Source organism: Spermophilus citellus (genome assembly GCF_964194105.1).
Source record: "Spermophilus citellus genome assembly, chromosome: 11".
Classification (NCBI taxonomy): domain Eukaryota; kingdom Metazoa; phylum Chordata; class Mammalia; order Rodentia; family Sciuridae; genus Spermophilus; species Spermophilus citellus.
In genome coordinates, this window is record NC_138192.1 from 120,621,084 (window position 1) to 120,648,177 (window position 27,094).

Here is a 27,094-nt window from a genome sequence, read left to right on the forward strand (position 1 = left end):
GTTTTCTGTACTATGCAAATGACTATAGAAATGTGAGAGTCCAAAACAGCTCATAAATTCAGACTGCAATAGAAAACATGCACCTTTCTTTGGGGGTAGGATTAGGAATTACAATTTGTAGCAAGCCAGAGGGTTTTTTATTTCTAATGATCTTAGCCTGGGAGCATTGTCACAGGTATTTCTCTACAAAACCCTGTCTATAAACAATATTTCCATATTTTAGAAACCTATTTATGCAAACACTAAATATCATTTTACTAAAGCAAGTAAAACCAGAATTAAAAGGCTTAAAAAGGTGGCACAACTGTAAGAAATTGTTAAGTTGAACGGCTCCAGGGTGAGCCTCATTATAGAAAATAGAATTTAATAAAGTTTTGCTTTTAATTCATTTCTAGTCAGTTGTTAGCTTTTTTAATTATTGGAATAATTGTTCTTGTTTTTCTCTATGCATTGCTTAGAGTCACGTAGCCAGAGGGAGCTCAAACTGGACAGGCTGGTAACAAAAGGCAAATGGCATTTTGTTTTGTTTTATGTTTCCATAGTAGGACAGGGGGGCTCTCAAGGGCACTTGTATCATGCAAAAATAATCAGGACAACTAGAATATAATTTACTCAAGGTGTAAGAAGAACAATGATACCTCAGTTAATAAATCTTCTTAACACGAAATCAGAACTATTAAATATACAAGCATTTTATGCATCATGGAAAATACAACTGCCGTGAATCATGTAGCTTAATGGCAATATCCCTGCTAAGCTGTGCATATGATAATAATGATAATAGTGAAATTAGTAGTAATTACAGAAATGATTAGAGCTTAAATTTACTGAGAACTATGGATATTTCATGTATCCCACTGCTTCATTTAATCCTCATAAAATCACTGTAAAATAGAGACAACTATTCTCCCCATTTGGCAGATAGAGGCATAGAACAGTAAAATAGTTTCTTTCCCCAAGGTTTCTCAGACAGAGTCCTCATTAAAACCCAGGACTTCTATCTCCGAAGTCTTGTTTTCTAAGCATGGTTCCTTCCTGCTTTGTGTTCAGGTTACCTCTCATGAAGACCTGACTTCTCTGTTCCTGTTACCTGCACTTTCCTCTGCCCAGATTGACTTGGACCAATCCGCTGTGATCTTCTTTGGCGCCCCAGCTTCCTGCCACACACCTAGGCACTGGAAACTTACTTCCTCTACTCTGTAATGTCAAGCTCCCTAACTTGCCTACAAGGAATTTGCCACTTGTATTTTCCCTCCCTGTGACTTATGATACTGTGTCAATCAACCCTTGCTTTTATTTTATTTAGCTATACTAGATCAGAGGGAAGAATTTGTCCTTGATTAAACCTTGAATGTCCACACTCAAAGGGCACACGTGTATGTTGAGATGAAAGGAGGAAGCAGCACAAGGGAAAAACTGGCTGGAATTTACTAGAATCCAGAACTCAGTGAGGCTGAAAAGGCTGCCTGGTTCAATGGTTGGGAAGTTTCTCTACTCTTTTTGTGTTTGGCTTTTGTCACTTGGCATCACATTTGTGATACTCATCTACGTTGTTTTATACAGGACTAGTGTTTTTCAGTGTTGTTTCTCTATGGTTTTCCTTTGGGACACATTCTACAATCTATTCATCTACTCTACTATTGATTTTTTTTAATTACTTCCAGTTTAGGGCTAGTCTGAATAAAGCTATCATGAACATTTTAACATATGTCTTTTGGGAAATACATACATTTCTGTGCTACAATTGGTGTGAAGTGGCACATATATCTGGTCAATTCTCACAGTAGACAACTGCCAAAGAATTTTCAAACATGATTACACCACCTAACTTTCCACCCAAGACAGCATCAGAAATTTCCAGTTGCTTCACATCTCCAACAGTATTTGGTGTGATAAGTGTTCTTAATTCTAACAACTCTAGAGGTTTGGGGGTCATATTGCTTTGTATTGTGGTCATCCCCGAATGAATGAAATGAGAACCTTTTCATCTGTTGGGTGTCCAAATGCACATCTTCTTTTGCAAAGAACCTTTTCAAGTACCTTGTCCATTTTTCTATTTGGTCATCTGTCTTTCATATTGACTTATAGAAAAATGTTGACGTTAAGTGATAAATCAGTGCATTGATCAATCACGTACATGGGATGCTTTTCACTCTTTTTTCTCTCTTTTTCATATTTTTAGGCATTTTATTTTCTCACAACACCTGAGTTTAAATTAAGATGCAATCTAGCCTGCTGTAGTAGAAAACCCCAAGCTCAGTGACCTAACTAAGGTACAAGTCCATATTTTTCTCACATCACGGTATAAATTACCCAGAAACTGAAGCAGCTCTGCTGTGTTGGAAAGAGGATCTTTCCCTCTCTGTATCTGAAATTCTGAAGGTTGTGCTTGTCTCCTAACATTAGACTCACCACCATTTCTTCACTAAGGCTCAAGGGTAAGAGGAAAGAAGACAGCTTCTTTATGGAAATGGCTTGGAAGTTGTACATTTCAATTCATACCCCTTGCCTAGATGCTAGCCTCATGGACAAACCTCTCCCGCTGGAGAGGAACTGGGAAATATGCCCTTGATAAATCAGTGGCAATGTTTGTGGTGCTGTATTAGTTTGTCAGAGCTGCAATAACAAATACAACAGACTGGATGGCTTAAACAACTGAATGTATATTGTCACAACTTTGAAGCTCAAAGCCTGAGACTGAGGTGTCAGCAGGGTTGGTTTCCTCTGAGGCATCTCTCCTAGGCTTGTAGATGACATCTTCTGTCTTTGCATGTTCTTCCCTTTGAATGGGTCTGTGTTCTAATCTCTTTATCTTATAAGGACACCAGGTATTGGGTTATAGTCTACCCTGGGGAACTTGTTTTAGCCCAGTTACCTCTTTAATAGCCCTATCTCCAAATATGAGTGGTCACAATATGAGGCATTGAGGGTTAGGATTGCAATGTATGCATTTTGGGGTGACACAGTTTGGCCCATAACAGGTGTGAAAGACAGATTAGTTGGCTCTAGTGGGGTCAGTATCTACCGAAATGAGCCTTAAGGAAAGGAATAGGAAGTTTTGTGTGAAGTTTGGGGCTAGCAGTCCCACAGTTGTGAAGTTGCTCCCTTCCCTGGTGAACTTGAGATGTGAGTGAGTGTTTGTGGGGATTATTTCCTCTGTCTCCATCACCACTTTCTTCCTGAGGCTCTTTTCGTATATGGTAGTGAAGATTTCTTCACCAAGCATACATAAGCACGTTCCTTTCGAGCAGTGTGTTGCTGGTTGCCTGAGCCAGTGCCTTGCCTAAGTAAATACCAGGAACACGCATGCTGGTCTTCACTCAGGCATTAGCAGCCAGGGATGGCTGCTGAGTTTCTTCTCCTTTCATGCAACCTGCCCTGTGATAGTTGTAGGCTTGAAGCAACTGGTGGGGTTTCCTATGGCCAAAGAAAGAAGATTCAGGGTACAACAGGGTGAGGAACACACTGAGTCCCAGAGACAGGTGCAGGGAATAAATAGTAGGGACTGGGATGGGGAGGAACTATGGAGAGCCAGCCTGGGATAGAGAGAGTAGGTGACCTCAGTGATGTGGGAGCAGGACAGGCTGTGCCCCTCCCCTCAGCGTGACATTTTGCCACATCACCGACAAGTTGATAAGAAGGGTACTTGGGCAGTGGATGGTGTAAAGACTGAGAAAGAAAGAACAGGGAAGAGAACTGAGGATTGTGCCAACGCTGGAGAAATCGCAGCACCATATCTGGAGCTGGATATCCAAAACGGCATGTCAGCCTCTTGTTCCCCAGAGTAAACTCATGGAATCTTTTAATTGTTTACACTTGTGCTTGTTTGTTTGTTTTCCAATCAGGAAACATGGAATGTGGCCCTATTTTTTTTTCCCAGTTGGAAAATAAAGACGTGGGATCACAAATAAGAGCTAAATTAACTTAATTGCATTTAAATTTATTTAGAAGTTATGAGATTAGAAACTTTCTGGAAATTCTATATCTTATAATGCTGGAAAAGTAAAACTTCATTTTGTATAAAAATAAGAATTGCAGAAGTAGATGAAAAAGTTTTTTTTTTCCTGTGACTATTTGGTGCTTGCTGGATGTTACCAGAAAAGACCATGAAATCATTTAGATATAAAAGTAGCTCGTGTTTTCTCTACACGTGCACATTCATCCCATTTGCCTCTCTCCCTACACTTATCCCACATGTTGTTAAAACAGCTCTTCCTGTGCACATAGGCCATTTCCTGCTAGGGCCATCACCTATAGTGGGCTGGGACATAATTCTAGGCAAATACCTAAGCCACGGTCCTATTGGTCTTTTGTTTCCTCACTTCTATTGTCCATCAACATCTCTGCACTGAGCACATAATGGAGAAAAGCATCCTGCCAGCCACTGTGAGGTTTTACCTGGTCCAGAGAAATGCTCTTTTGCCCTTTAGCAATTTAGAAACTAAGTGGGGTGACAGCCATCCCAATTCCCAGCCCATATGTCAGGGGAGAGACTGTCATATGGCCACATAATGAGGATCACTCTGCAGAGGTCCTCTCCTCTGTAAGCACAGAGCACTGTGGCCTGTTCCGACTCTACATATATTAGATTTGCTTTTGGGAAGATCTGTGCCATCTGGAACCTGGTGGGATGGGCCAAGACCACCCGTGGTATAGCTCCTGTGGCTTTTCAGGCAGCTGGGCAGCCATGCTGCATGGGCTTAAGGAGTCCATCAAAACAAAGGTCTGCCTGCATATGAAGTTTGGGATGGGAGTAGGCTTTCTCTTTATCTGAGAAAACTTCAGGGGGAATGTGGAATGAAGATGCAATAGGGGCAGGAGGAAAGAAAACCACTCTTATTAATGAGCTTTGTTTTTGTGTGCTTAAAATGTAGAGTCAAGGGGCAAAGAGAGTGGGTAATGGTGAGCCTGCTTCTTGTTCACATGCTTTTTTTAAAAAAATTTAATTGATTTTTTTTAAATACACGACAGCAGAATGCATTACAACTCTTATTCTACATATAGAGCACAATTTTTCATATCTTTGTATATAAAGTATGTTCACTCCAATTCATGTCTTTATACATGTACTTTGTTGTTTTTTTTTTGCATTACAATTCTTATTACACATATATACCACAATTTTTCATCTCTGTATATAAAGTAGGTTGACACCCAATTTGTGTCTTCATACATGTACTTTGGATAATGATGTTCATCACATTCCACCATCCTTGCTAATCCCCTGCGTCCTCCCTTTCCCTCCCACCCCTCATCCCTATCTAGAATTCATCTATTCCTCCCATGCTCCCCCTCCTTACCCCGCTATGAGTCAGCCTCCTTATATCAGAGAAAACATTCAGCATTTATTTTTTGGGATTGGCTAACTTCACTTAGCATTATCTTCTCCATCGGCATCCATTTACCTGCAAATGCCATGATTTTATTCTCTTTTAATGCTGAGTAAAATTCCATTGTGTATATATGCTATGTTTTTTTTTTATCCATTCATCCATTGAAGGGCATCTAGGTTGGCTCCACAGTTTATTGTGAATTGTGAATTGTGCTGCTAAACATTGATGTGGCTGTGTTCCTGTAGTATGCTGTTTTTAAGTCTTTGGGGTATAGACCGAGGAGAGGGATAGCTGGGTCAAAAGGTGGTTCCATTCCCAGATTTCCAAGGAATCTCCATGCTGCTTTCCATATGGGCTGCACCAATTGTTCACATGTTTTGGAAGCAATTGACTCTAGAAATACTTATGGAATGCCTGATGGACACCAGGCATTGGCCCACATCTTGGGAAGATGAAGAAACACAAGAGTGCCCTGGTTTTTGTGGGCTTTATATTCTCATGGAGAGAATTACAATGCCAGAAAATTAAATAGATACAGCATATAATATCTTCAAAGGTGACAGATGCCAGCTTAAGAAGATGGAGGCTGATGGGGGAGATTAGAATTGGAAAGAAATGAAGGTGACACACTCTGGGGACAACTGGGCAGAAGAACCAAGAAGTACAAAGATGGTAGTAAGAACAGGGAGTAAGCAGGCCATGCGCCTGGAACAGCAGGCAGGGTGTGAAGGTCTGTGTTGGAGCATTTTGGTCCCAGCCAGAGCTTTGGCTTTTCCTCTGAGTCAGTAGGTAGCCACTTGGATATTGTGAGAAGCAGAACAGACTCATCTATTCCAATACTTCACGAGCCTGTGTTTCAGACCTGATGCTGTAGCCAGTCCTGGGGAGATGGTGGTGAATGTGAGAATCATCTCTTCCTTCAAGGACTTCAGTTTTGGGAGCGTTTGGACCCTGGTACCTTCTAATGATGAAACACATCAGGTTGGGTGCAGTGGTAGCAGAGAGAGTGGGGTATGCTCAAAGGTCTGAGGTGTGGGCAGTGACTTGGTCAGATGTTTGAGCAGCATTAGGAAGATGATGGAAACCACAGCGACCCCCTCCAATCTTACAGCTTGTTCTCTGGAAAAGCACTCCCCAGGTGGCTTCCCACTCTCCAGGCCTAAAGTTTGGATGGAAGTCCACTAAGGTGTCTATATCTCTGTCTCTTGCAATAAAATCAAATGCTTTTGGAGAGAGGGAGCATGATCTGCCACTCTCCTCCATTCTGGTGAAAGGAGTTTGGATCCTGAATATGTATTGAAAGGGGAGAAGGAGATTCTGGAAGGATTAGATATTTGAAGTGGGAAGGAGAGGAAGAGAAGGCACGCAGAGGTTTTTAATCACAGGGGATGGTGACACCATAGGTACACTAACTCGAGGTTCAGTATGTGTACCACAGACAACGCAGGAGGGCCGGAGAGTCCTAAAGGAGATCCACCTGGTAGTGACTAAAGCTGGCGAACTCATCTGCAGAGACAGGAGCAAATTTAGGCAATGCTGAAGAAACAAAAGCATTATCAATTGGTAATAAACTGTGTAGAAAATGTAGGGACAGGATCTCCTGTTTATTGCAGTATTTTTTTTTTTTTTTTTTTGGATATCTGAGGAAATGAAAAGACCAGCACGTTTATTTCTTTAGTGATGCTTCTGAGTCTCATTTTTTCTTTATGCTTTTGTTCTCTTTGAAATTCCTTTTTGGAAGTGACCTGCTCCTTAAATCAGTAATATTGTCTAGATATTTGACTATTTGTTGCATCCCCCCTCCTCCAAAAAAGGCAAGAAAGCATCCATCTTATTTCTGTGTTATAATTATTAGTATTATTATTATTGAACGAAGCTAAAGATTTTATGCTTTAAACGGGAAGTTGGCAAACATGACCTGTAAAGAACTCAGAGATAAATATTTTTAGGCTTCACAGGCCATACGTCTGTGTATGTAGCTACACAGGTCTGCTGTTGTACTGCAAAAGCAGCCGTAGGCAGTATGTAAACATGTGGCTGTGTTCCAATAAAACTTTATTTAATTTTTTTTTTTTTTTTTAGTTTTAGGTGGACACAATAGCTTTATTTTATTTTTATGTGGTGCTGAGAATTGAACCCAGTGCCCCACGCATGCTAGACGAGCACGCTACCACTTGAGCCACATCCCCAGCCCCTAAAAACTTTATTTTTTAAAAAATGGCCAGTGGGTGGATTTGGCTAGTGACCCATAGTAGGCCAATTATAGCCTTGTATCTCTATTTGCCTTTGGGAATATCATTTTAGATGCAGCTATTTGCTCTCGAGTCTTTGTCAATCATTTTCATTCCTATTCTGTATATTTTTTTTCACAACTTAATTAAATGAGTCTAACAGCAAAACATTTAAAGGTTAAAACTTTTATACTTTTTTTTTCAAATTTGAGTTTTCTATGAACTTTTAGGATGGATACAAGAGCAATGTTAACTTGCTTAATTGTCCACTCTTTTCCCTGAAGGAAATAAAATTCATAATTTCTGTGCCATTTTTATGCTACTGCAGCTATGTCATCAGTAGTTTTCTATTTCCAGTATAATAAAAAAGTAAAAAATTAATTTTCTATCATTTGAATCAACGTGTCCCAATGCCTCGATATGGTGCTAAAGTAAAACTGTAAAGTTAATGGAATATTATAATCTGCAAGATGCTCTTTTGTGGAAGGAGGAAAATTGGCTCATCCTCCATGGTTTGAAAGGTTTATAGCGACAGGACCAACGAATCAGCAATTACCAGTAAAAACACGAGATAAAAATGGATCCATACCATCCTCTTTTACAGAGAGTGGTAATCCTATCGGAATGCTAAAAGCTTCTTTCGGTCTTATTTTAATGCTTAGGTAAACAAATGCCCTTGCTTCTAAATCTTTCATTGAAAAAAAAAATTAGCACTATTAAAAAGAGCAACATTTACTCTGTGGCTGCATGGGAGTGATTAAAATGTTGATGGCAAACCGGAATCCCTGAGCTTCACGACAGCTGCCATTGCTATTGAGCCCAGCCCCAGAGCCAGGGCGAGCTTTATTGGTGAACTGCTCTGCCGGGCACTGACATCCTGCATCCATTTCACAGTAGCATCTGTTGCCACATTTTAAAGCTTTATTCCATAAACTTTGACAAAGGCAAAGATTCCATACCATATGCATTTTTCTCTTCCAACAGAGCAGTATTGAACAGGTTTTCTAGGACCGTGACCACAAGCTTTCATTCCTGGAAATGAGCACAGCATTTTGCCCCCAATTTTGTGAGTAGCAAAAACATTTTCACTTCTTGTACGGTCTGCATTTAGGCAATGGAAATTACCTTGAGTTACGTTTTTCTTTTCAGCAGAAGGGAACATGAATGCTTCTCACAAGCCTCCCTGAATGAGACTGGCAGTAGGCATCATTTAGGCATTTTCAAGCTTACCCCAGTTTGTGGAGACAGCCTTGGTACCCTAACATTTTCTGATGACGGTTTTAAATGTGGTGGTACCAGTGCTACAATATATTCATTTACAAAGAGAAGCATGTAAAGTCCAGATTTGAAATTCAATAAGGAATTCAGAGAAAAAAATTTTGCTTTCAGACCATCTCCTCACTAAATGAATAAATGAATAGGCAAACTATTGCATCAAAAAAAAAAAAATCTAGAAGGCAACCCAAAGAAGCCTTGCTCACTAATGTCTGAAAATAGCCCCGTCTGGAAAGGTATGCTTTTAGACTATGAAAGCAGAAAAAACTAATTAGACAAGAAGCAGCCATGAACAAACATGTTAGCAGAATCAATAACTGGAACTGATCAGCTATTTCTTTAATTGTGCCAGCTGGGCGTCCGTGATGTGCTTAGCAGAGCATAATTACCAATTTCTCTCCCGTAGCAAAGACCTTTTCTTTTCTTTTCTCTTTCTTTTACATAAATAGCTGGGCATATGCCATTTAATAAATTAATAATCATAATATTTTTTAAACTGAAAAATTAGTAGAAAATGAGGCATCTTAGGCAAGACGGTGTTTTATGAATAATTAGGTGGCCAAGTAAGTTTTGTATGCCAATCGCGCTAACAAGAATACAAGCTACCGAGGAAATGTAACTAATTTCTTAATTTAAAGGCCATTATGTGCTCCGTGTGCTAAGCTGCATTATTAAAAATAGGGATAATTTGCTTTGTTATTTTAGCATGTATTCCATAGTTTGTTCTCATTTGTAGAGCTAGGATTGATTTGAGCCCAAAGCCTTGCTCCTACTACAACTTGAAAGATCATGCAATACTTTGTCTGGTACCATTAGGAGAAATTAAACAGACTATGAGTTGTGTAAGTAAAAGGAATAGAGAAGAGAAAGATTTCTCTAGTTAATTCAAAGAGGGGGGAAAAAAAAAAACCTTAGCCCGATTGATTTGTATACTTTTTTTCCCCCCGAGTGACAGCAAAACAAAGCTTTGTAAGCATGTAATAGACTGGAAAGTCCACTGTTTAAAAGTGTCGCTGTGTGTAACCAAGGAAAGCTTATCTTTTCTGACACATTTCTGTGGGAAACTGGCCTCTTTAGGGCAGTTGTCACCTGGAGAAGTGACATGTTAAAGGAAATATGTACATAAGGAGTAAGGGGCAAGCCAGAAAATACTGGAAGATTCTGATAAAAGTAAGGATTTACTGACACTTATTCAAAACTTATCTAAGATGGGTTTTTCTAGAAGGAAAATGTTTCCTCAATTTACTGTGAACAGAATGAAATAACTCATAATAATAAATTCTTTAACACACGGTCCTAGATGTAGAGTTTCTTGGGGTGGGAAAGAGTGAAGTACATATTCAAGTGACAAAGGACCTTAGATCTGTTTATATTTTATTTTTCTGAGTTCTGTTGTTCCACAGGGATTGGAAAGGGGACTGCTTTAACCCACCAGTTTGAAAGGCTGTAGCCACATGGAGCCTGCTGATGCGTGGACTTCACAAGTACTGGAGAAAGGTCCCTATTTCCTCTATGTCTTTGAGGGAGGAGAGTCCTGTGTCATCTCTCTCATCACCTGATACAAAACAACTGGAATGGATTTGGAGCAGGTCAGTGCAATTTGACACACTTATTGTGCAGCTACTATGTAACAGTCTACTCTAGGGATTTATCCTTTTCATTGATTTTTTTTAATATAGTGCATTATAGTGATGCATAAAAGTGGAATCCATTGTGATGCTCATGAAATAGTTTGGTGAATTTCATTCTGTTCTTTCCTCTCTCTCCCTGGTCCTCCTCCTTCCTTCTTGTTCCCTTCTTCTACTCCACTGTAAGATATTTATCCTTAAGGATTCACCTCCTTCTTATACAAGAGGAAATTTTGTGTTTCCTTTATTTCAAGCACTCCAAACACTCTAAGGGCAGCGTAAACCCAAGCTGTCCCTATTTGGGATTCTAGCTAGTCTGGCTTGAATGGGGATGGGGCGGAATTGACTTATTTCACCAGTAATTTGCTTTATAATTTTGGAAAGGTTATTTGATCTGTCTTGAGGCTCATGAGTCCCATTTGTCTCATATTTCTTTTTTTGGAGGAAAATTTTAAAATCACACACTAATACTAAAAATAGCATAACAAACACCTGGGCTCCCAACATCCAGAGTTCACAGAAGTTTTATGTTGTAATATTTGCTCCTAATAATTTTTGTTTACACTTTAAAAATAATGAGCCAGAGTAGATAAAAACACTGTGTGTGTGCACGCACGTGCACACACACACACACACACACACAAACACACACGTACTGGAATATTATTTAGTGACATAGACATGTGAACTGCTATCAATAACAAAGATCCACCAGGAGGATACTACTTTAAAAGAAATAAGGAAAGCACAAAAAGACAAACACTGCATGATCTCAGTTGAAAGGGGAATCTAAAAACAGCTGATATCAGTAACTGAGAGCAGAAAAACAGTTACCAGAGACCAGAAGAGAGGGGAGTAGGGAAGGGGAGAAGTCAATCAATGGGTGCAATATTATTGCCTATTAGGAGAAGTAAGTTCTGGCACTCTGTAGCACTGTAGGGTACATAGAGTCAATAAAAATTCATTGCATGTCTCAAAATAGAAGAGAGGAATTTGAATGTATATATTATAAAGAAATGATATAAGTTTAAGGTAATAGGTAAGTTAATTACCCTGAGCTGGTTACTACCTGATGTATGCTTAAATCAAAACATCACATTTGGCTGGTGGAGAGACTGAGGCAGGAAGATTGAGAGTTCAAAGCCAGCCTCGTCAAAAGCAAGGTGCTAAGCAACTCAGTGAGATCCTGTGTTTAAATAAAAAACAGGGCTGGGGATGTGGCTCAGTGGTTAAGTGCCCTGAGTTCAATCCCTGGTACCTCCCCCAAAAAACAAAAACAAAAAACAAAACAAACAAAAACCATCACATTGTATCTCATAAATATATATAGATATTATATGTCAATCAAATAAAATAATGAGTTGTGTGTGTGAACAGTAGCTAGAAAATAGGAGAACAGGTTTCGGGTGGAGTGCATGGACTTCAGATTCACTCTTAGTGATGCTACATTATTAAATCCTTTAATAGCCAGCCTCTACCCCTTTTCTTGAATTTCTTTTTTCCCCATTACACTTACTGCTCTTGATTTTGGCACTGGGGATTGAACCCAGGAGCACTTTACCATTGAGCTACGTCCTCAGCCCCTTTTACTTTTTGAGATAAGTTCCTGAGGCTGGCGTAAAGTTTGTAATCCTCCTGCCTCCGCCTCCCTAGTCACTACTGCTTGCCATATTATTTAGCTTACTATTCATTATGAAAGCTGCTTTTCATCTCTCTGCCTGTAAAATATAAGATTGCGTTTGCTATTATTGACTTATATAAATTATCCAGTACATGGACAAAAGGTAAGCTCATTTTAGTTTATTTACTTATTATTACTATTATTATTTGGAACTAGGGATTGAACCTAGTGTCGCTTAAGCACTGACCTACATCCCCAGCCCATATATATATATACACACACACACACACACACACACACACACTACATCCCCAGCCTCGCCCCCCCCTCTCTCTCTCTCTCTCTCTCTCTCTCTCTCTCTATATATATATATATATATATATATATATATATATATATATATATAATTTTTTTGGTCTTTTTAAATTTAGAGATAGTGTCTCACTAAGTTGTTTAGGGCCTCCCTAAGTTGCAGAGGCTGGCTTCAAACTTTCAATTCTCCTGCCTCAGCCTCCCTCCCAAGCTGCTCATTTAGCATTAGCAAAGCTTTTTCAGAAAATAGGTAGAGGTAAATATCAAGAGAGCATGGCACATACACTAAGTAGAACATGATTTCCCCTTTTGTTCTCTATATTGAAAACATAAAAAATTAACTTTTTGGCAAAATGGCTAATTGTAAACCTTTCTTTCCCTATTTTTAAAAACTTTGGTAAAATTGGCATCTTAACCTTTTTAAAATGTACACAAGTATTAAGTACTTTCATATTGCTGTGCAACCACTCCACCATCATCTCCCCAAACTGAAACTATATATCCATAAACAATAATTCCCCATTCCTCCCTCCCTCCAGGTCTTGGTAACCACCACTGTACTTTCTGTCTCTATTTCTTTTCTACTCTAACTACCTCATATGTGGACTCAAACAGTATTGGTCTTTTTGTGACTTATTTCACTCAGCAAAATGTTTTAGAGTTCATCCATGTTGTAGTCTGTGTTAGAATCCCTTCCTTTTTTAAGACTGAATAATATACTGGCTGTGTAGACCATGTTTTTCTTATTCATTCATCTGCAGTGGGCACTTGGTTTGTTTCTGCCTTTTAGTTATTGTGAATAATACTGTGAATGTGGCAATACAAGTATTTCATCAAGATCTTCTGGGTACATATGTAAAAATGGGATTACTGGTTCATTTGGTAATTCTAGTGCTGATTTTTCAAGAAACTGGCATACTGTTTTTCACAGGGTGTACATTTCACATTCCACCTACCTGCACAAAGTTTCTGTTTTCTCTACATTCTTGCCTACACTTGCTATTTTCTGATTTTTATTTTTTTGGTTGTTTGTTTTGCTTTTTTATTTTTTTAGTAGTAGTCAACATGATGGGTGTGAGGTGACATCTCATTGTAGTTTTTATTTTCAGTTTCTTATTGATGAGTGATATTGAACATCTTTTCATGTGAATATTGGCCATTTGTGTGTTTTATTGGAGACATATCTATTCAGTCCTCTAGCCCTTTTTGAATCAGATTATTTTTGTTGTTATCGTTGATATTTTTGAGTTTTGGGAGTTCTCTCTCTATTCTAGATACTAATCTCTTATCAGGTGAAGGATTTGCAATAGGTTCTCCCATTCTGTGGATTGTCTTTTTACTCTGTTGATAGTATTTTTTGATTCACAAAATGATTTAATTTTCATGAGGTGCAATTTTCTTCTGTTTCTTGAGACTTCAGTGTCACACTCAAGAATTCACCCAATGCTGAGCAACTTTTGGCCCATATTTATTTCCAAGTGTGCCGCAGTCTGGCTGGGCACAATTCAGGAGCCACTTGTCAAAAGAAACTAACTTTATTTTTAGAACTACAAAGGCCAAACAAAACAGCTCCTCAGGAAAAAACCCTCAGAGCCCAACTGCCACCACCTGCTTTCCACAAGTCTCTCACCCCCACACAACCCTCACCACCTCCCACAATCCTCCTGTTCTTGAGGCCGATTGGCTGGGTTGTGTGGGCGGAGCCAAAGAAGTCCCCCAATGAGCAGCTCCATGGAGGAGCCAATCAGCTAGATGTTGCTGGGCCGCTGTGAGCCAATCATCAGCTGGCAGTCTGAAGGGCAGGGAAACAGTCTAATGAACATCACCGCAGAGGAGCCAATCAGGTAGATGTTGCTGGGGCTGCTGTGAGCCAATCATCAGCCGGCAGCTGGAAGTTTGCTGGCAGCTGGAAGTTTGCTGGGGCCCCTTTGGCTGTGGCTCTCAACACAAGTGTTTTATAATTTTAGGTTTAACTTTAAGTCCTTGGTCCATTTTGACCAATTTTTGGAGATGTTGTTGAGTCAGAGCCAAACTTCACTTATGCCTGTAGATCTCCAATTTTCCCACCACCATTTGTTCAGAAACCAATCCTTTCTCTGTCAAATGGTCCTGACTCCCTTGTTGAAAACTAGTGCACAGCGGGGAACATGGTGGCCTGTAATTCAGCATCTTGGGAGGCTGAAGCAGGAGGATTGAGAGTTCAAAGCCAGTCTCAGCAAAAGCAAGGCACTAAGCAACTCAGTGAGACCCTGTATCTAAATAAAATACAAAATAGGGCTGGGGATGTGGCTCAGTGGTCAAGTGCCCCTGAGTTCAGTCTCTGGTACAAAAAAAAAAAAAAAAAAAAAAAAAAGGAAAACCATTGCACCGTACATGAGAGAGTCTGATTGGGCTCTCTGTGGTCTTTCAAGGTCTATGTGTCTATCTTGATGCCAGTGCCACACTGTTTTTGCCACTGTAGATTTTCAGGAAGCTGTGAAATCAGGAAGCACAAGTTCTCCGGCTTTGTACTCCTTTTCAGACTTTTTTTTTGTTTTTTTAATTAGGGGGAGTCCCTGAGATTCTGCACAAATTTTAGAATAAAATTTTCTATTTCTGGGGCTGGGGTTGTGGCTCAGAGGCAGAGTGCTCGCCTACCATGTGTGAGTCACTGGGTTCGATCCTCAGCACCACCTAAAAATAAAATAAAGATATTGTGTCCACCTATAACTAAAAAACAAATATTAAAAAATTTTCTACTTCTGCACAAAATGTCCTTGGGATTTTGAAAGGAATTGCATTAACTCTGCAGATCACTTTGAGTACTGTTGGTATCTTGATGATATAAAGTCCCCTAGTCTGCTGGTTGAGAGTTGTGTTGTTTAATTTCCACAAATTTTGGAATTTTTAAAGTTCACTTTGGTGACTGATTCTTAACTTTATTCTAGTATAGTTATAAGAAATACCCTGTATGACTACCTCTACATTTTTAAGACAATTGAGACTTAACATGAGGCCTAATGTACAGTCTACTCTGGAAAAACTCCCATGTGTGCTCGAGAAGAATTTGAGGGATTCCTGAGCTTTTTTGTGGTTATATTTTCAGTTACTTTATGATCTTCACTTTCGATCTACTTGTGCTTTTAGATCTCAAGTGAGCCTCTCACGGACAGCATATAGTTGGATCATGTTTCTGTAGGCTGAAGAGATTTTATTCCTTGTTTGCTAAATTACTGTCTTCTTTTGTGTTCATTTTTTTTTCCTAGTGAAATATTTTCATTCTCTTTTCATGTCCTTTTGTGTATGTGCTGCACCTATTTTCCTTGTGGTTACCATGGGAATTTTATTTAACATCCTAAAGTTATAACACTCTAATTTGAATTTATACCATATTAACTTCAGTAATACACAAAAGCTCTCCTTCATGACAGCTCCATCCCACCTCTTAGTTGTTGATGTCACTCTATCTGTATACATTATGTGTCCCATGACATAAAATAATACATTATAATGCATGAGCCTCTTCAGTTGAAAACAAAACATTGGAAACAAAACGTTGGAAACAAAACGTGGAGTTGCAAACCACACCTATACTAACTTTTATCATTGGTTTCAGGATTACTGCTTTGTTTTTGGCTGAAATTGACCAAAATTAACTTCAATTTATCATTCAAGCCTTTCCTAGTGTAATTGTTACCTGGGGATGGAAGGGTTTCCTGGCACTAGATCTCCACTCTGCCATCTTCTCTGAATCCTTTGAATAATTTTTGTTCTTGTTCTTGTTGCTGTTGTTGTTTTTCTTCTCCTTCTTCTCTTCCATATATATATATATATATATATATATATATATATATATATACATACACACACACACACACATATACATATATACATGCACATACACACATATATATACATATACATACTTATATATATATGCTTATGTGCATATATATACACATATATATCATTTTTTTATGGTCCTGGGGATTGAGTCCAGAGCTTCATATATGCTGGTGCTAGTCAAGTGCTCTATGACAGAGCTATACCCCCCAGATCACTTCCAAAATTTTTTAAGAGTTAATTACTAATTACAGAGAATCTCTCTCTTTTTTCCTCTCTCTCCCTGTCTCTCTCTCGATCCTTTTTCCTCTCTTTCTTTCTCTTTTTTCCTCTTTGCCTTCCATTTTACTCTTTTCATACAAAAATATGGGACCATGAACAGTGTGCACTATTTCTTTGTGTGGTTAAAAAACACAAATACAGAAACGAATTTGCAGAGATATAATCTGTAACTTTTTTTCCACTGAACACTTTATATGTTTTTTTAGACTTTATTCCTTTTGTTGTTTAATTTTGTGAATAGTAACATCACAATATGATATCATTGACTTACACGATACATTAAAATCAGTTAGGCTATGTAATTATTTATTTTGTGGTATGTGGTATTGAACCCAGAGCTTTTTACATGTTAGGCAGCCACTGAATTCATCCTCAGTCAAATTAGGGTATTTATGTAGTTTCCAATTTTTCACTCTTGAAAACAATTGTTCTATGAAAATTACCCATCACACCTGTGTAAGAGCTTGTTCTGAGGGTTGTATATCTAGAAGTAGAATTCTTGAGTTTTAGGGTATGCACATTCTTAATTTGACAAGATTTCTCCAAATTTCTATTTAAAGTGGGTGGACTAATTTACATCTCTGAGCAGCTTGTAAATATTTCCATTTTCCCACATTCCCCACAAAACTAGAAATGCCACGCTTCTGTATTTTTACTAACCTGACAAACGAAATACATATTTCATTGCCTGTTCAGTTTAAATTTTTTTAAACTGTATTTGCCATGTTAAGCAAATAGGATTCTCTTTCTCTGGACCTTAAATTTAGAGTCAAGTTTAACGTGGGCAGGAAAAAAAACAGGTTTTTCAAAGAACAGAATCTTGGTGCTACCGTGACTCTGGGGAGAAGAGACAAGGTCCCAGGTGAGGCGGCCACATGTACTTTCTACACGAGGGCAGTGGTCTCTATCTGTGCTTTCCAAAGTGGTAAAACACCAGCTTCCCATAACTATTAAAAAGTGACCATTGTGGGCTGGGGATGTGGCTCAAGTGGTAGCGCGCTCGCCTGGCATGCGTGCGGCCCAGGTTCGATCCTCAGCATCACATACCAACAAAGATGTTGTGTCCGCCGAGAACTAAAAAATAAATATTAAAAATTCTCTCTCTCTCTCTCTCTCTCTCTCTCTCTCACTCTCTCTTTAAAAAAACAAAAACGTGACCATTGTGACTGAGGAACTGAACTTTAAAATTTTATTTAGTTGTAATTAATTTAAATTTAAACAACCACCTTTTGCTCATGGCTACCATATTAGACAGCACAACTTAAGGTCAGTTGTTCAAATCCAGCTCTACTGCTTAATGTTGGACCTTATGCAAGTTACTCAATCTCTCCAGTCCTCTGTTCCTTTTCCTGTAAAACAGAAACTTTTTGATGATTTTGTGAGTTAAGATGCAATAAAGTGCTTAGTATGGTGTATAGTAAGGCTGGCTACATATCAAGTGCTATGTGAATGATTTTTCCTTCTTTTATTAATGAGAGTGAACTTTTAAAATATTTATTTGGCTATTTAAATTTATTCTGTGATTCTTTGCGTATAACCTTTGCCCATTTCACTATGTGGTCATTTGTCTTTATCGTATTGTTTCTTTCCAAATTAAATTAATTTTAAGAAATCCTGGTAAAGGCTTTAGAGAATGTTTGTGTTGCTCTCAGAGAAAAATAAGAAAATGACATCCATTGTAAGTGCAGAATAAATAAATAATTTAATATTAAAATTTTCTCATATATCTCTAATTAAAGTTCAAAAAGGTGGAAAGCAGAGAGATGAGTAATTAGAATTTTTCAGAATTAAAAAAACATTCCTCAAAAGATGATATACAGATGGCTTTTAAGTATATGAAAAAATGCTCAACATCACTAATCATCAGGAAAATGCAAGTCAAAGCTACCATGAGCTATCACTTGGCTCCAGTAGCAATGGCTATTATCAATGAGACAAAAGACAACAATTGCTTGTGAGCAACTGTCATGGGAATGTAAGTTAGTGTAGCCATTATGGAAAATGGCATGGAGATTCCTCAAAAATTAAAATTAAACCTACTCTATGATCCATCAATCCCACTACTGTGTATGTAACCAAATGAAATCATATCAGTTAGGCTATGTAATTATTTATTTTGTGGTATGTGGTAGTGAACATAATTCACCTAAAACCCTATACTTTTCAAAGAAGCTAAAATAAACATTTCTGAATATTTTCACCATGAAGAGATGATAAATGTTTAGGGTTTTTTTTTTTTTTGTTGTTGTTCTTGTTGTTGTTGTTTGCTAGTTTGTTTAAACCAAGGATTGAACCCAGGTTCACTTAAACATTAAGCCACATCCTCATCCCTTTTTCATATTTTCATTTTTGACACAAGCTTTCACTAATTTGCTTAGGACCTTGCTAAGTTGCCGAGGCTGGATTTAAACTAGTGATCTTCCTGCCTCAGCCTCCTGAACCACTGGGATTACAGGTGTGTGCCACCATGCCCAGTGACAGGACAAATGTTTGAGGAGATAGATATGCTTAAATTGATTTAAATATTATGCAATGTATATAAATATATTATATATACATTAAAACTATGCATGGTACCCCATAAATATGAAAAAAATTATTTTTATGTATCAGTCAAAATATATTTTAAATGAAAAAGAAGGGAAAAGGAGAAATAAATCTTAGAACAAAAGTGTACTTTGAATATCAAGCAGGAAATATCAAGATTATGCCACACCTGGTAATGAAACTGAAGAACAAGGAAAAAATCAAATCTATAAATCTCCTACTGGGTTTTATTCCTAAACATTTGATTAGTTTTTTTTAAGGAAAGACATATTTTAATTCTTATTTTTGTGAAGATTTACAGATGGTAATCCCTTTTAGCCATAATGTTTGAAAATTCTCTGCCTTTGTCTCTTTCTTTCTTCTTTTCTTAAATGTCAACCTTTTATTTCAAGATGAAATTTGAAATTGGCCATTTTTCCCCTTGGCATTATAAAGATTCATTGTCTTCTGACCTTTATTATGACTTATAAAATGTCCTCTGCCAATATAATTGTCTTTAATTTAAGGAGAAGTACATGAGTTATAAATAATTTATTATTTTTAAGATGTTGTTCACAATAATAGTAAAAATTATAAGTTAACTAAACATCAAATACAAAGAAGAATAAGGCTTTTGTGGGGAAAATCACAAAACATTTACAGAAAAGTCTGTGTAATCTCATAGATAGTCTATGTTCATGGATGTGTATAAACATGTATCCTTGAATATGTGTAATAGATATTCATTCTTTATAAATTCTATTGCATTTTAATAAGTATCCCAACATTTCTTTTAGTAAAATATAGCAATTTCATTTCACCCCAGAATTGTGATATGAGATCATGAAGGGCCCAAATTAAGACAATTTGGAAAAGGTGAGAACATATCCCACTTGGTAAAACAGATAGCAATATATAATTAAGAGTATGATATTGACAAAGAGGAAAACTGATAAATTCATGGAACAGAATAGAAAAACCATGTTAATTTTATTTTCTGCCTTTCTTAAAGTTAGCTTTGTTTGTAGGTTTAAAAAATAGCTTTTCAGGCTCATTTTCAGGGACATTTCTGTTTCCACTTTATTTTTGTATTTCTTTGTCCTTGTTTTGTAATATTGGTTTCTCCCACCAGGACCTTTTAATTCTAATTTCAAACCAGAACTTAAAATGCAATTTTTGAGCCCAGTATGGTTGTGCATACCCATAATTTCAGCAACTTGGGAGGCTGAGGTACAAGGATCATAAGTTTGAGGCCATCCTAGGCAACTTAAGAAGACCCTGTTCCTAAAAATAAAAAAGGCTGGATGTCACTTGCTGGTAGAGTGCCCCTAAGTTCAGTTCCCCCATTTTGCAGAAAAAAGAAATTTATTTTGGGGGTTGCTGTTCTGTGGTGGTAAGGAGTGCCACAGATCCAGTGAAACTATTTGATTGATTCCTTCAAGGCCTAATTCAAAAACCCACTTGGAAAACTTTTAATTTTTTTTTTAAACAAGCAAGCATCATCAGCTTGTCTTCAGACACTGAATTACATTCCTCCTTCTGGTAATTTTAGTCTTCATTGCCTTTTAGAAATTAGACTTTCAGTCACCACGGCTGGTTTCCAGCAATGGAGTCCAACAGGTCAGAGGATCTAGAGCTATGCTTTGCACCCCTAGTCTCCTTTCTGCTTTTCATTCACCTTTGTGAAATTTTTGGGGCAAGGGGTGGGTGGCTATTTCAAATCATGTGTTTATAGAGCCATCTTGAATAGAAGTCCCTTGGAGTACCATAAAGTCTTTTCAGAGTTTTCTCCTAGTGAAGTAAGAGGGTATGGATTCAGCTCTGTGAATTAAAAACAAACAAACAAAAACAAAAACAAAACAACAACAACAACAACAAAAATCCCACCTGAATAGAAATAAAGTAAATGCCTAAGTAAGAATCAAAGTTGGAATTTAAATAAAGTCAACCAATTCTGCTTTTGGCATCTTTGCATATGGAAGCATCCAATGAAAATGAAAGATACATGCTCACAAAATCATCAAAAATGAAGTGAGTATCCAGGCCTAACTCTTGCCTGCCCTCTGCCTAACGGACAACACAAAACTAGTAGCAGTCCTACAAAAGGAATTTTTAGATTGTGCTCTGTAAGGTCTATAGAGGTGAAATCAAGGGGGCTCTGCTTCTCTTTTCTTTTTATCTGTGACTCTCTGGAACATTTCAGAGAAATTTCTACTGCCATAAATACATTTGAAAATTTATGTTCTATCATACAATCGAACTGTAATTGCTACTTATAATGAATATTGATATTCTTCACAATTTCCCAGAATTGTACTTGCAAATAACCAGTATGGAATTAGTTTTCTTAGTCTTGTAATCTGCAAAGTGATCTTACAGTAATTACATCTTAGCATCAGTGGTAAAGGCCTACGTGAGATCCTGTGTTGAAAAACAGACCAACAAGTTGCATTGAGAGGAAGGCTAGCTGATGAACTATTCTCTCTCTTCCTAGTTGACTGGCTTTCTCTCACACAGCCTTAAAATATGGAATTCTAATTCATGATAAGGGGGAAACAGATTGTAGTCAACCATAAAATTTGGTTCATCAACAGATAATCAGGACCACAAATAACCCCTGGAAAGTGGCTAGGGTCCCTAATGTTAAGGGTCTTCTCAACTCAGGATGCATTGACCTGATTTCTCTTCTCCTTTCTTGAAGATGTTTTTGATGTGGTATCAGCAAACTACCCAATGCAAAACACTTCTTGAAATGAAATATCCAGAGAGCCTTACTCAAAGAACAATCAGGATCTATGTAGAAGTCAATACATAGGTAGTTGCTGAGCAAAGTGCTGGGTTTGAACCCTCTTTTAAAAATTTAGAGAGCAGATAGGTTTGGGACACATCTGAAATGCTATTTAGCAATGCAATAATCCCAGGAGAAAGCAGGAGGCATGCTTAAGGAGCGACCTGGTGGGGAAGTTCCTAGTGGCAACTCAGGGTAAGCTTCAGATGCTTCATGGAAGCCACAGGACAAGCATTTTTCTTTGGTGCAAAGGGACCCTGGTGAAGATGGCACAAAGGCAGAACCACTTAGTGGTAAGAGCATGGGCTGTGATCCAGGCCACTTGAATACACATCTCATGTTCCCTGAATACAGTCCCTGATCCTGGATTTTCCTATTCTTGTGATCTTGGGCAAATTTCCTAAATTTCCTGTGTCTCAGTTTTCTCATTTGTAAAGTAGACTTTCATGAGAGTAACTTTCCACATAGGGCTGTTGTGAGGATTCAAAATTTTAGTGTCTGTCAAGTATTCTCAAGAACAGTGCCTAGCATCTAATAATCATGGTTCATGTTTGCTAAATAAAACATAAAAGGATCTGAGAGTGCCTGACCTGACCTCAGTGAAGCTGCTTTGGAACTCTGCAAAGCTCTCAGTGGTGTGATGGAAAAGGGAGCTTTTTGTGTCTCCAAAACAGATGGGCTTAATTTCTTCCCCTGCTAAGATTGTTGGACTATTTCTAGATACATATGAAAACAGTGAGCTACAGAATGGCCTTAAACTCATGTTGCTTGCTCAGTGATTTATCCAAGTTAAATTCTCATAGATGATACAGAAAGCAAATTTAGAGTTAAATGCAGTATTCTAAAAAGTTCACATCTTCTCCACGTGTCTGGTCCCTATGTGATGTGAACTAAATACACTGGTATTTGAGAACAATTGCTCTTTCTGGTGAGTTGAATTAGCTCTTTCTGAAGTCCCAGAGTACTTCTGAATATGCTACCGTTTCCAATTAGGAGCTCTAAAAGAAGTTGTAATTCTTTTTTGATTCTGTGATTTATAACGTTCTGCTCTCTCATACTGAACATAATTTGGCATAAGTAGAATTAGACAAGCTACCTTGTCTGCCTAAGTTGCTATCACCTGAGCATTGATTTGAAATAGCACCTAAAGAGAAAGAGCAAATAAATCTACCGTGTACGTGGAACAATGTGGCACAGAGGTAAAGCAACTTACAGTCACAAAATTGTCAGCGAAGCCAACAAAGCTGTTCTGAGGATTTCTTTCTAGCACCAAATTACAGTCTGTCCAAACAAGGACAATTAAATTAGACTGCTTATAAATTAATCCTCTTCCACAAGCAAGATTGCTCTGCTCTAAAGAAAGTGTTGTTCTCAGGCAATAAGCAACTTCAATAATATGACAGTTGGATCTGTCACCAAACTTATAAAGCCATTCAAAAGGTCATCCTCTTCTCTCTCCCAGCTCTGGCCTCCCTCAGAGAGGATGAAATTGGCACCAGAAGCTTGGTTCAAATTAGGTTGGTGGAAGGACCATCTCGGTGCCAGGGGTTTGATGTGCTCATCATTTTAGAGCCGTGTTTCCAAATATGTTCTCCCACACTTACAGGAGGCCACATCGTGTTGTGTTATTGGGGGGGCTATCCAAGGACAGTCAAGCTCCAAAATGTTTTCTCCCTGGCTCTTTCATCAGGTTTCAAGTGCTCTTCCTAGACTTGTTCTTCTGGGTTATGTTAGGGCAGGCCCAGGCAAACTTTCCCCATTAGTGGCCTTATGGTCCCTGCTGTAGCTATTTGACCCTGCCATTGTAGTGTGTGAAAGCCACCATAGACAATATGTAAACAAGTGGCCACAGCTGTGTCTCAATAAAACTTTATTTACAAAAACAGGCAGCCATATTTTGTCTGAGGGAATAGTCTGCAGACATAAAGGCAATGCAAGAGCAACAACAGAATGTTTCTAAAGAATATCAGAGAAGGGGCTAGAGATGTGGCTCACCTGGCATGCGCAGGGCCCTGGGTTCAATCCTCAGCACCACATACAAATAAAAAATAAAGATTAAAAAATAAATATTAAAAAATTCTCTCTCTCTCTCTCTCTCTCTCTCTCTCTCTCAAAAAAAAAAAAAAAGAATATCAGAGAAGCATCCACTTTTTGTTTTTATAAACATGGAAGCTAAGATGACCATGGAATAATGTGCACACACTGTAAATTCCAAGATTTCTATGATCAGCAAAGATGTGGGAGGAAAGTAGAACATGCCTTTATACTTTGGAATATAGTACCACAAATTAAAAAATATATATATATAATCAAAAGAATATGTTATTACCAGAGATTTAGAAACATATTTCCTTGAAGTATAGATATCATTAGTGTTCATAAAAATCTACAGTACAGAAATAAGATCCTATTTGTTTTGGAGACCTCCTGTGCTTTAAAGGTGGCAGTACAGGCCAAAGGGAAAATGACAGACTATTCAATATAGCTTTGGAACAACTGACCAGTCACCAGAAAGAAATTCATGAAGAACTCTTATCTCATAATATATAAGAAATAACGTGCAGAAGAACTGAATGTTCACATAAAATTAAAATATCAGAGGAAAATATGGGCAAATATTTGTCCAACTTTGAGGTAGAGGGGACTTTCATATACAAGACAAGAAATTCATTTTTGTTTCATTAAGAAGTGGACAGGTTTGAATACCTAAAGATATAAAAGTAATGTGTAAACAAAACATAGACAAGAGGTAGAATGGGGAAAATATCCTGAGGAGTGTCCTGGATGACCTCAGAATGAAAAAAAAAACTATTTTCACAGTCACTCCAGGTATGTCTCTGACAGTGGCACCATTCAATCCCCACATACTGAAACTCATATTTTTAGAAATAATTGTCCACAGAAACAAACAAGCAAACAAAAATGCAAAACCAGACTGCAGCATATACTACAAACATTAGCTCTCCTTCTGCCTTAGAATAAACAGAATCCTTACAGGTTGTTATAGAATCTATGAAAGAAATAATCTAAGCTCCCGGAATTGAATATATAAAGACAATCATGAGTGTAGGTGTGTGTGCACACACACCTACCCTCTTATAGAAAAAATATCACAATTCATTGGAAAAGATTCTGAATGTTAAAATAAAAATAGAAAGACCAATCTGAAGAATGAGATGAATACCTCTATATGAAATCAATTTGTAAGAAAAAAATTCAGAAATTATTGATTTTGTATGTGTGTGTATATATATTATTGATAATATATTAAAATATTATATATGATCAACAATAATATAATATAATATATATATATTATTGATAGTAATAAAAAAGAAAAGAGTTAAAACCTTAGAAGGATGAATTTCAATAAAAATATGGTTATTGATTTTTAAATGAAGTGGAGGGAGTCAATAGCAGATTCACTAGTGCAGAAAACCAATATAGGCATTAGAAGAACAAATCAAAAAATTCTTATGTTCTGAGACAGGAAAGCATGTAGAGTATCCATATATCTTGTCCAACTAAATTATATTAAGAAATACAATAGCTGACTACAAAGTCAATCAAAATCATGCAGTAAATAATAAGGAAGATGTTCAAAATTATGTTGAGAAATGAATTCTGAAAACCATTATTTTTATATTATTATTTGTTGAAAAATGTTTACAGAATTGAATGAAATTCTTGCAATTTTAGTTTTTATTAAGTAAAGAGTAATGATACATGTCTATTTATAGTGATCTGAATTTAGACAGTTTATAAAGTTTAGTAGGTAGTATCAGAGGATATAAGAATTAGTATTTTAATAAAATTATTAGTTTCTATGAAGGTTAATAGAATAGTCTATTTCTCATTTGTTAGGAAAGAATACTTTTTTAAAACAAAAAGAATTAGCAGAAAAAGGAAATGTATTACTTCCAAATCAGAAAATGTATTACTTCCAAATAAAACTTGAGCAATATGGTCTGGGGACGCAGCTCACTGGTAGAGTATTTACTTAGCACATGTGAGGTGCTGGGTTCAATCCCCAGTAGTGAGAAAAATGAAAATTGACTACATATTTCAGGTTATTAAAATTCATGTGAATAACTCATGTTCTCTTATTAAAAACAAAACTACAGATTGGATTAAGATAGACACCTAAAATAAAATTACTTACAAGAATTAAAAGAGATGAACAAAGATATATTTGACTAAAAAGAAACCAAAATAAATTTGTCCGTAAAGATTATCTTTATCATTAGAAAAACTACAGCCCCAAATTAGAAGCCATCTGGTGTCCAGATATAGGGGTCTGGTTAAATAGCATATGGCATACTCACACAGTGCAATGCTAACAATTAATCTTGAATATTCAGTGTTAGGTGAATAAAGTAGTTTACAAAACAATATTATATGAATGGTCCACAAAGTGACAATGTGAATTTTTGAAAATACAACCACAGATCCTATAGTTCAAATATCTTGAAGTGGCCTGAATTGTATCTTTGCTTCATAAATAGCCTGGTAAGAATGCAACTAACTATACAACACCCTTCATAGTCTGTTCATGTATATAAGAACATGAGGTAGCCAGGCACGGTGGTACATGCCTGTAATCCCAGTGGCTTGGGAGGCAGAGGTGGGAGCATCACAAGTTCCAAGTCAGTATCAGCCAGGCACCAAGCAACTTAGCAAGACACTGTCTCAAAAAAAGACATAAAACTGGCTAGGGGGAGGCTCAGTGGTTAAAGCTTCTGAGTTCAATCTCCAATACCCGCCCCCCCCATACACACACACAAAAAGAACATGAGATAAATGTGTGTGTATGTGTGTGGCACAGATTCATATCTTGGCTGGGTATAAAAAAAGACAGTAACTTTAGAGGTGATTTAAGATGAACTTTACCAAAAAGTGGAGTAAGAAGTGTTCAGTTGCAGGGTAGCAAACAAATATAGTAGAATCTCTAGGGAATTAAAAGTGCTAAAGCATTTTTTGAGGGGTACAGTGGATTGAACACAGAGATGCTTTACCACTAAACTATATCCCAGCTTTTATTATTTTTTGTTTTGAGACAGGGTCTTATTAAGTTGTTTCAGGTTTCACTAAGTTACTGAGGTTGACCTCAAACTTGCGATCCTCTTGCCTCAGCCTCCCAAATTGGAGGAATTATAGGTGTGTGCCACCAGGTCCAGAAAAGTGCAAAAGCATTTGATGTACGTGGATCATATGTACAAAGAGAAGACTTTTCCACTTGAGCTTGGGATATTACTGTCTCAGAAGCCCACAGTTTT